Source organism: Stigmatopora argus, chromosome 20 (genome assembly GCF_051989625.1).
Source record: "Stigmatopora argus isolate UIUO_Sarg chromosome 20, RoL_Sarg_1.0, whole genome shotgun sequence".
In the NCBI taxonomy this organism is placed as follows: Eukaryota; Metazoa; Chordata; class Actinopteri; order Syngnathiformes; family Syngnathidae; genus Stigmatopora; species Stigmatopora argus.
Genome location: NC_135406.1, coordinates 6473727 through 6485120, shown reverse-complemented (window position 1 = coordinate 6485120; position 11394 = coordinate 6473727). Strand labels below are relative to the sequence as shown.

The window sequence follows — 11394 nt, the reverse complement described above, 5'->3', positions numbered from 1 at the left end:
CATGGCATTGAGGACGAAATTGTTCTTCAATGCTAGCACAGGATCAAGCTTGAGAGCCTCCCAGCTTTCCAGTAACATGTGCATCATATCGTCTCTTGTTGGACTTGGAATTTTGTTTGGTTCAGATCTAAGCTTCTGGAGCATCAATTCACTCTCCCTGGCTCTGTACTTTTCCTTGAGCTGATGGTGAAGGTGAGTATCGTTGACTTGTACATCTCCTGTAATACCACCACCGATTACAACAAGCACATATCCCTTTTGTAGCAAACGCTCTCTCAGTTCAGGAAGCAGGTGGACAGAATAGTCATCAAGGATAAACAACGCATAGTCTTTTTGTGAAAATAAGTTGTGTCTATTCTTTAGTTGTTTCACCATCTCAAGCATATTTTCTATTCGGTAAGACCCTTTCACAGCAAACTGAACATTCACATCTTTGGGTGGGTTCACTTGAATTCTTTTTCCTTTCCCCTTGAAGAGAAATTCAGGTGCTGGCATTTTCTCTTCAGGATCCGTAGAAAGTTGAGTGAAGACTGTCACTCTTTCTCTTAACAGCATGTAGTTTTCTTTCACGTAAACAGGCTGGTTCTTCAACGTCATTGTTTTTTCTGTGGCTGATTCATTTCGGTGAAGAGGCATTTGATCTCCGTTGATGATCACTGGTTCTTTTTTAAAGTGGGTGAGGAAAAAATGCCGCACTCTCAAAACGTTTTTAATGAACTCCACAATACGCAAATCATCATAAGAAATTGAAAATCTTTTGTTTGGTTTGAGTAAGCTGACGTTGTATTCTTTCATCCAATCTTTCACCCAATGACTTGAAAACTGTAATCTGTCGTCTTCTGCTACTTCTTCGACCTGGTTGTCCAAGTATCTCTGGTAAAGCGCTGAACATTTAGCTTTAAATACCGACACTGGTAATCTGCTCTTCAGTGTTCCTCTAATATCTACAAACCACTCAAATGCAACTTCTCTTACTTCTTGAGCCTTCGCCTTTCTCCCTCCACCAGCAGCTCGAAACTTCTTACTTGTACCAGCAGCACTCACATCAAGATCACCAGCATCCATTGCTCTCTTTCTACTTTCATAAGCCCTTCTTGCTACAGCAACTGCTTTTTCCACTTTGACGTCTGTAGAGGATAGAGACTGGAGGTGAGGGTAAACCTCTTTCACTGACCTTGTCAAGTAACCCCATTGTACAGTTGGCTGAACAAATGTTTTCCTCTTTGGATCCCATTTCTTTTTTAATTTAGCCTTCTCCTCAACCTCTTTATCATACAGCTCTTTGTATTTTTCTACCACATCGGCCAATTTCTCTTTCTCCTCTAAAGTGTACTTTTTATATTTTTTCTCCATGCTAATACTACGGCTAGCAAGACAACGGATAATCGTGTTGCAAAGTTGTATTACAGTTGCAAATAATTGCTGCAATGAATTGCGTATAACGTAACTCTCGTATATATTAGGCCTACCAATACATTGTAATTATGTATATTGCAACTCTACCAGTGGCAATTGCACGTTCTTACTAGTACTAGTACGTTAGTCAAAACAGCACGTGTGCTTTACACGTAGAAAGTTAATGGCATAGAACAATGTTGCTGCTGCACGGACTTAATTGAGGCAAAAATTAATCATCGTAGGCACCCGAATAAGAATCGTAGGCATGCGAAAATTTGAGTTGAAAAAATAATCGTAGGCATACGATTATTCGGGTCTTCATAGTAGCAGGGGATAAGACAATAGCCACACATTGTCAAAGTATTAGCCAAAACAGCTATTGATATCACCTCGGTGAAGGCCAATTTTTTACATTTGGTGACGTTCTTATCCTACCAGTCTGCCAGAAGGTGGATCGTTCCACTCCAGAGTGCCTCTTCGTTTCCGGTTCAGGGTCTGCAGGCCTTCAATGGCCCAGGTTAGGGACCCATTGGGGAACGTGTTGTTGAGTGCAACATTTTCAAACATTGCATACGCCCCCTGCTCCCTCAAGAGCACATCAACCGTCAGAAGCATATCAACCGCTTTGCGGTCCTGGAAAGTCATGAGACTGGTGGCTGCCAGCTGTTCCTTCATTGGAAATCCAATTTCTTTTTTTTTTGACATTGTAATGGATGTTGTTCATCCTTTTCATATTTTTATTTAGCGTAACACAAAGAAAAATAGACTCCTGCTGTAATTTGGAAAACCAACCCATAAGTCGGATTGCCATCCCTCGATGAGGCTCAACGTCGTCGAGAGAGGCCAGTCGCCGCACCGAAATTCCGAGCCGCCAATTGTATCTCCTTCACTCTAAAACAGATACTGGTAAAAACTGTGAAACAAAAGCACATAGTCCTGTTTTTTTTTACATGAGTTATATAATTTATTTGCACTACTTCACCACCATAAGCCAAAACGTGGAATCAGTGAGACCGTTAATCTTGGACAATTGGCACACCATGTGTCATCTACCGCACCCAGATTCAGACCATGCCTGTAAGGTTCAAACAGGTAAAGTTAGCACAGTGGAAAAATTGACTTTTCATTCACTGTTTCTGTAATAGGATAGACACCGTTTCAATATTTTTTTCCTTTTCTTTACAAGCAGGACACTTTTTTTCTTTTGTAAAAACACTTTCCCCAAAGAATGGTGATTGAGGGAGATTTTATATCCGATCGCATTTTCCCTCGTCTGGTCGTTTGTCTTAACCCTTTGTAAGAAGGTTTAGTCTCAATTGAAATGTTTGAACCATTGAAAACATATGGAGACAATAAAACCAATATACAAAGTTCTTTCCAATTAATATTGGAGTGTTTGCATTTTGTTGGGTCAGAAAGTTTATCTTACCCGTCTCCTCAACCGTTTCAACTGAGGGTACCTTCTTACAATGCAAAAGGTGGCTCTACATCCCCTTCTCGGCGTGCTAGTGCTTCTTCTTTATACTGCAGGTTGAGCACCTCTGTTGGTCCAGTCCGTTTCCTGTTGAGAAGCACAGTTTGGGTGCCATTATCACTATAAATCTTTGGAATTTCAAATTGTGCCCTGATATGCCGAGCACAGGTTAAGCATGCTCTGCCACCAACTTAACCCTATAAGTTGTGTAGTGGCACCGTACAGAGGCCACCCCCCCCCCCCTCGAGACACAGGATTTCCCATGACTCAAGCTAGCTTTGTTAAAAGCAGCTCACCCAAGTAAGCTGAGGCACCAATTTGTTTTTGTTTGTTTTTGTTTGTTTTTTGTTATTACCTCAGTGATCCCAAATCTCACATTTCGCAGAGCAGATTATTTGTTTCTCCACGTCAAGTTTCAAATGTGGAGTATTGCTGCTGCATTCCTGTCAAAAATTTCATTTGGTGAAATTTTTTTCTTTCTTTTTGTTTTTGTTTTTGTACTAACCTGCCGCCGCCATCCTCGAAAGGCTTATTGGCGATTTCAGAAATCAATATCAAATTTCCAAATCCTTTTCCACCTTGATAATTAATTGTAGATTATATTTTGGTGGCTAGCCAATCAAAAACACAAAAAGACAGACCATCATCCACGCTCACACTCAATCAGGGGAATTTAGAGTGTTCAACCAGTCTAGCATCCATAATTGTGGTTTGTTGGAGTAAACTGGTGTACCCGGAGAAAACCCACAAATTCTCGAGGACACCAGGAATACTCCACACTCTGGAAGGTGTGGATCCACCCCACTTCCATTAGTAGATCCTCGAACCGCAAGGTTGATGCGTTAATTACTAGTCAATCAACTTGGGTCGTTTACCCATACATCAGTGGCCCGTAAATTTTCATCACAGGTGTAAACCACCATCCCCAGTGGGGCTTGTTGGTAGTTCACCTATTTGTTCCTGCCCCGTCAGCAATAATCATTCCAGAAGGAACTAGGTAATTAATGTACTAGATTCGCGTGTCACACATCTACAAATAGAAATTTGTTTTGGAAGTTCAATTGCCGCCGTTCGTCGCCCTAGTCAGCCAGGATGAGCGACTGCCATGCGAGTGGCTCTGATTAACTCTTTGTTTGCCAATAATGCAATAACGGAAAAGTTGTGACACATTGAAACACACACACCCACCCACCTAAGTATATTAACTGTTTGTAAAAATATACCTCCATATTTCACATTAAATTATACCCTCTGTCAATGCTATCAGTTTAGCTGTTTGTACGCAGAATTGAGGCGGCAATAGTTTCACCTTTAAAGTTTGGTTTAGTAGCCGTCAATGTAACTCGCATTCCGTTCACATTTTGCCCATTTCATTTTATTCCTAGACAACCCATCTACTTAAAGCATTACTCAAAGGTTGATACTTTATAATTTGGAGATGCTATTTGAACATAGACATTATTTCATCACTCGTTCCATACCATGAAAGGCCCCACCAGAATTTGGGCATCCAGTGCCAAAATAGAGCCTATTTCCAAATTTCTCTTGAATTTGTTGTAGATACAGACGCTCCCCTACTTACGAACATTCGAGTTACGAACAACGGTACATACGAACATTCGAGTTACGAACAACGGTACATACGAACATTCGAGTTACGAACAACGGTACATACGAACATGTCTGCAAATTGCGTTTGTCGAAAAATGTTCATAAGTTCGATTTTGTATTGCGCGCGTTTTTCCGAGTAGTGCTTCTTTCTGCCGCTAATACCGACGCCTGGCGCTGTGAGAGCTCAGCTCACCCAGCATCTACCTTCTTCTGCCCACTTCATTGCAGTGCGGAAGTGCGTGAACGTATCTCCAGTGCGCAAAGAACCTTTTTCATTTTTATCATTAAATATCTCGTGCATCCATTATTCAATATTGTTGGTGAAAAGCGAAAGGCTTCTATTGAGGGAGGTGCAAGAAAGAGGCAAGCCATTTCATTTGAAATGAGTGGCAATAATAACAAAGCTTGATGCGCGTGATAAAGTGGTGAGCGTTGCACGCGACTACAACTTGAATCGTTCGACCGTCAGTACCATTTATAAACAAAGATCGAGCAGCAGGACCCAAATATTGAACGTTGCACAAAGTTTGCAAATCAATTGAATGATTCCATACAATGCTACCGCGTCATTTATGATGAAAAAAAAACTCCAATCGTCATTAGATAGCTTCTTTTGGCCAGTTTCTAGTAAATCTCTCTCGCTCTCTCTCTAATGTATGTATACAGTACTGTATGTATTCTCTCCATTTTATTAAAACTTTTTTTCAGTACAAACCAATGTGTGTTACTTATACAAGTCTTAAACATACAAATGCACTTATATAAATCTTCAATATACTTATATAGGCTTCAATATACTTATATAGGCCTTAAACATAAATTATAATACAAAATATAGCACTGAGCAACTTACGATAAAATTCAACTTACATACCTGTCAACTTGTACGTTTTATACGTTTTTTTACCATTTCAAATCATGTACGCCGTACACCGACTTTTGTACGGAGGAAAAAAATATATATATATTTCGCCAATATTTATGAAAACCGATCTCAACAAGACCGTTTTGGCTAAAATCCAGATAGTCTCGTGGGCTGGTAGCCAACGACGCTACTGTCATCGATCGTTACTATTGTCACGGTATACCAGCAAAAATTATCCTCAATCGTATGTATTTTTTTAGCGGTGCGTACGGCAATATCGATAAAGGATGACATGCGCATGCGTAGATATACATAGAGTAAATATCGTGGAAGCAAGCATGGAGGAGCCACCTAGTAAGAAACGAAGAACTCAAGGATCGGGTCGACACCAGAAAGAATGGGAGTTACTTCAAGGTGAATATGATGGCTGGATTAAAGCATCGTTAAGAGGCACTCAATTCTCATTCTGTGACCCTTGCAATAAAGACGTGAAAGTTGCTGCGAGTGGATTTTACGATCTGAAGAGCCACTCGCAGCAACTTTCACGTCTTTATTCTGATTGTGAAAAAAAACAATTCACATGTCCCATTAACCAAGCACTTCGTCTCTACCGCAAATCCTGCAGCATCCCACAAGACGACAAATGCGGAAATTCTCTTCTGCCATTTTCTTGCTGAGCACAACATTGCTTTCACAGCTGCGGACCACTTCTCGGATTTGGTGAAAGTTATGTTTCCGGATTCACAGACAGCTAAGGTAATTTATTATTATTATTATCATTCATATCTGTTTGTGCAAATGGAACATGTCAAATCTGCTGATAGCCTGCTGGCAGTTGATTATACAAACAGATGCCTGCAGCATGAAGATAGCAGGCTTGCTGTTGGCTTGGGCACCAGGGCCCTCTTCCAAGACACCAATGAGGAGGATGAAATCAGGCAAAGCATCACACCAGCCATGCAAGCAACTTTTTTTTCCTCTGTTCGCTCCTTCTACGAGGCTGTTGTAACTAAAATGATACAAACATTTCCATTTGAGAATACAACACTGAGTGACTGATGATCTTCTCCCTCAGAAAAGTCAGGATGGACAACCAATTCGTCCAGAGACATTTTGGCCTCATGTGTTCAAAATGAAAAGTGGTTTGGGGCTGGATCGCTTTCCACTGATGAGAAAGATGTATCTAATTTTACTCAGCCTTCCTCACAGTAATGCTGATAGCGAGCGGGTTTTCAGCCATGTGAGGAAAATTCATAGAGTACAGAAAGACAATGGGAACAGACACTCTTACTTCTTTATTACAGATGAAATTGAACTGTGACAACTGTTGCTCACAAGTGAGACCCTCATTAGAGCAGATAAAGTCTGCTAAATCATGCACATTGGCTTACAATAGGAAGCACTGAAGGCACAGTTTATTGCATTGTAAACTTTTTAAATTGAATAAAAGACTTGGTATGCAAATTACCTTTGTTATTTCTATTACACTGTCTGGTTACCGCGAGTAAACATGCGTCGTACAGTGTTTGTAAGTTTTTTGGGGGTTTGTAAGGGGAATCATAATCATTTATAAGGGCAGTTATCGGCAGAGGTTGACAGGTATGTTTTCAGTTCATTTTATTATATTCCGTTCGTTCATCAAAACATCCAACCACCGTGAAAAATTACCCGCACCTGCTTCTTCGAGCTGCTGACCTACGGATGGAAAAGGAAACGTCAGTGAGTTGCTAGCAAGTGTGGTGGTCAACGGACACAGTAACATAAAGACAGAACTCCTAGCTAACAAAATGGATGACATTAAAGAACTGATCAATAAGCTACAAGTAGAAATTGAAGATGACAGACAGTTGCTAAATGAAGAACGTGAAACTGACTAGACAAGAATTCAAGGAACGAATTGAAAGTAATGATAAATGGCTAACCGTAATCCAAGACAAAATAGAGGATGAAGACGATAAATGTGCAGGGCTACTGCTAAACTCACCTCGTCATCTAGAACGCCATTCCAGAACTACTGAGAAAATGCGAGAATATCAAATGGAGGAAATAAATAAAAAGGTGAGGCGTTTGGTGAGACTATATGACCAATGGAAAATTAAAATCAAAGCAGATGCAAGGGGAGACACCCCACCTGTCTCCATGATGAGAACTATAAAACCTTGCGAAGGAAGAGAAGTACTGGTGATCACTCCAGATGACTCCACACCAGCCATGCCGCTCAACGTCAGAGGAGACCAAACAAACAACACCTCTATGACTGTTCCTGTGTGGGTGTCCGTGAGAGAGGTGATGTGGAGGAAGTGGAAGAGGACGGTGGTATATACCCCACAACGACATATATCACCCTAAAAAAAACTGATAAACTGTGCATTGTGTTTGACTGCTCTGTGAAGTGTAGCGGCACAAGCCTGAATGAACACCTCCTTCCAGGGCCAGACATGATCAACAATCTCCCGGGTAGAGCAGGATTGAGACTATTTAAGATTACTACGATGGAAAGACGTAGACGTGTATGCGCAAGATGAAAATACCAAACACCAAGGCAAGCGCTTTACAGCCAACAAAATCAGATCCGGTGGCTATTGGATACCAAGCATGAATAGAGCCGTATCTTTATTCATTCGGCAGTGAATCACCTGTCGCAGAATTAGAGGACTACCAGAAGGACAGCAAATGAGCGACTTGCCAGGAGAACGGACTGAAGCTTCTTCTCCATTCTCACATTGTGGGATGGACTGCTTTGGTCCTTTCATCATGACGGAAGGAAGAAAACGGAACAAACGCTACAGCCTGCTCCTCACCTGCTTTTGCTCACAGGTTATTCATCTGGAGATGTTAGAAGACATGTCTACTGACTCTTTTATAAATGGCTTGCGATGCTTCATCTCCATCAGAGGGGCTGTCCGGCAAATCCAGTGCGACCAAGGAACCAATTTTGTTGGTGACAAGAATGAATTCAAGGCGGCCCAGCAAGAACTCACCGTTGACAGACTGAGCACATTTCTGTCTCACAACACAGTGTGACCTTATGATGAATGTGCCCCATTCAAGCCATGCAGGCAGTGTGAGGGAGCGCCAGATCAAAACCTCTAGACGTGTCCTCAGCTCCATACTGTCGCTGGCCTACAGCAGATTTACTGACTCGGCAATACGAAGAGACATTTCCAGCTCAATTGACTGCCATTTCTATTCTGAAAATTATTTCTAAATTGCAGATTAGTCATATTCCGTGTTTGACTTTTATTGAGAAGGTCCAAAACGTTGTAGCAACAGTTGACGGGTGAATCACGGGGCGGTTTCGTCAGTCAGTTTTATAGCTTAGAATCCACCGAAGCGGCACAATTTCTCACGGTGGTTGGATGTTTTTTTTTTGGTTTTTTTTTTTTTAAATGAACAAACGGTATGTAATAAAACAAACTGAAAACCATCAGTCAAGACGTGACCATCCATCGGTGGTAATGCTACACTTTCCGTAAACTGCATTTCGGCACAGCATATTTCAAATAAAGTAAATTTGTTCATTGACAAAATCAATTGCATTGTACTCTGATTGTTCAGGATTACTTTTCACTATGAATGTAACAATAAAGTTATTTTGGTCCAGGGTGGATCATGTGGAAGATTCATGAAGTTTCTTTACATTAATAGCGTGAATAGGAACGCAGTTTCTCAATTAAAATTTGTAATGTGTGTATTGATATCAAATATCATTGGTGGTTTAATTCTGCTCCTGAGGAACTGTGAAATGCGGATAAAGGGATTCTATCATGACTCACGTGACCCACCGCGCCTTACATTTCCAAACATTCTTTACATTAAAATGTATAAACGCGGTAGCAGTTTCCCTGTTATCATACTAAACGTGTATAGTTGTAGTTTGTTGTATAAATGTCTGTTACTTTTGACATCCATTGCGTACCACTACTTTAGGCTGTATTGTCTGGATTGAAGCAGTCCTTCGTGCCAGTTTAAGCGTTATCGCTTCTTGGTCTTTTGGCAAAGATCAAGTGTAGTATCTGTTTTTATCAGTTTAATATCTGATATGTTATCTATATGAGGACCATATATTTAAATTATCTTTCTAACTGGGAGATGAACTAGGGGCTTGTGTCATCTACTCCATGCATCAACTTGGTATTGCAGTACTTCCAGGAATGGTGCAACCCCCTCTTTAGTTCAAAATATTTTTACTTTCTCCCATTGTGGTCATAGAATTTCTAAGTTAAATGAGTGAAATGACTTGCTTCCCCAATAGTAATCATATCAAATTTACATCTGCTAGTAATAAATGCCAATGGATCATTTGATCTAATTACTAATTTCACTACACCCCCATTAAGTACAACCCATTTTAAACCCAAAGGATGTATGTAGGCCCTGCTTCATATTATATCACAACGCTGCTTCAATCCCCTGGCTGCCTAATACAGGGACAGCAACACGATTGGTTGCATAAAATAGCTGCTGCAACTTGATTGGCTGCTTAATAGAGTTGAACCGTCCGATAGTTTGTTGTGCTTTAGCATGTGTGTCAAACTACTATTGCAGATATAGTGTTAGCTCATCCTATCACATCTTCATTAGAAAATTATTGTTTTTGCAGCCGATGATCTTCTGGGCGGTGTTGATCACTCTCTGCATGGCTTTTCTGTCTGCTTCCGTGCTTCCAGCGTACCACACTGTAATGCAGTATGCCACGATCCTCTCCACAGTGGCTCTATAGAAGGTTACCAGAAGCTTAGTGGCCAAGTTGTTCCTCCTGAGTACCCTCAGGAAATTGAGTCGTTTCTGGGCCTTCTTCACCACTGCCGTGGTGTTGGTAGACCAGGAGAGCTTGTCCGTGACGTGGACCCCCAGGAATTTGAAGGACTGGACACTGTCTGCGCATACTCCCTTTATGAGGAGTGGGGCCAGATCTGTGCTTCGTTTGCGAAAGTGCAGGATTATTTCTTTAGTTTTCGTGGTGTTTAGTGTGAGGTTGTTCACCAAACACCACGAAGACAGTTTGTTGACCTCAACTTTGTAGACAGACTCATCCCCCCTGAGATGAGTCCGACCACAATGTTGTCATCGGAAAATTTGATGATGGAATTAGACTGGTGGGTTGGTGTACAGTCGTATGTGTACAGGGAGTACAGAAGAGGACTCAGTGCACAGCCTTGAGGGGAGCCAGTGCTCAGTGTAATGGAGGAAGAGAGGTGGGGACCAAGTCTTAACAGTTTGTGGATGGTTGGTTAAGAAGTTCTTAATCCAGTAGCAGATGGAAGAGGATAGTCCAAGGTGGGAGAGTTTGTCAGCCAGATTGTCCGGTATTATAGTGTTGAAGGCTGAGCTATAGTCAATGAAAAGCATCCTCACGTAGTTCCCATGGTGCTCCAGGTGGCTCAGTGCTGTGTGTAGAGCTGCGGCGATGGCGTCCTCAGTGGACCTGTTTGCTTTATAAGCAAACTGGTGAGGGTCAACTGAGGAAGGGATTGTATCCCTGATATGGCGGGCGACCAACTTTTCAAAGCACTTCATGATCACAGGCGCAAGTGCAACAGGCCTATAATCATTCAGGCTGTCAATGGTTGGCTTTTTAGGGACGGAAAATGGTGGCAGATTTCAGACAGGATGGGATGATGGATTGTTGCAGGGAACAATTGAAAATCTTTGTGAAAACCCCAGTCAGCTGGTCAGCACAGGCTTTGAGCACCTTCCCAGGTACTCCGTCAGGGCCAGCAGCCTTCCTGGTGTTCACAGTCCGCAGTACCTGTCTCACTTCATGTTCCTGAAGCTTCAGTGTACTGCTGCAAGGTGGTGGATGTGTTGAGACTGAGTCTGATTTGTCAGTCTCAAAGCGGGCAAAGAAACGGTTCAGTTCCTCTGCTAGTGAGGCATCTGCGTTAACAGACACCTTATTATTGTCATTGTGTAATGTGTCGTATTCCCTACCACATCTTCTTTGGGTTATTTTCTGTGAAGTGCTCCTCAATTTTCCTTGTATATGCTGCCTTGGCCTTTTTAGTGCCTCTCTTCAGGTCTGCTCTGGCAGCGCTGTATTGTA

General features: G+C 41.7%; 1 non-coding gene across 1 annotated transcript; it reads left to right on the top strand.

Moving 5' to 3' along the window:
- Positions 1-9325: 9325 nt before the first annotated feature.
- Positions 9326-9516, top strand: LOC144066366 (U2 spliceosomal RNA). The gene has a single exon (XR_013297540.1). It is a non-coding gene; the product is annotated as a U2 spliceosomal RNA (small nuclear RNA).
- The last annotated feature ends 1878 nt before the right edge of the window (positions 9517-11394 follow it).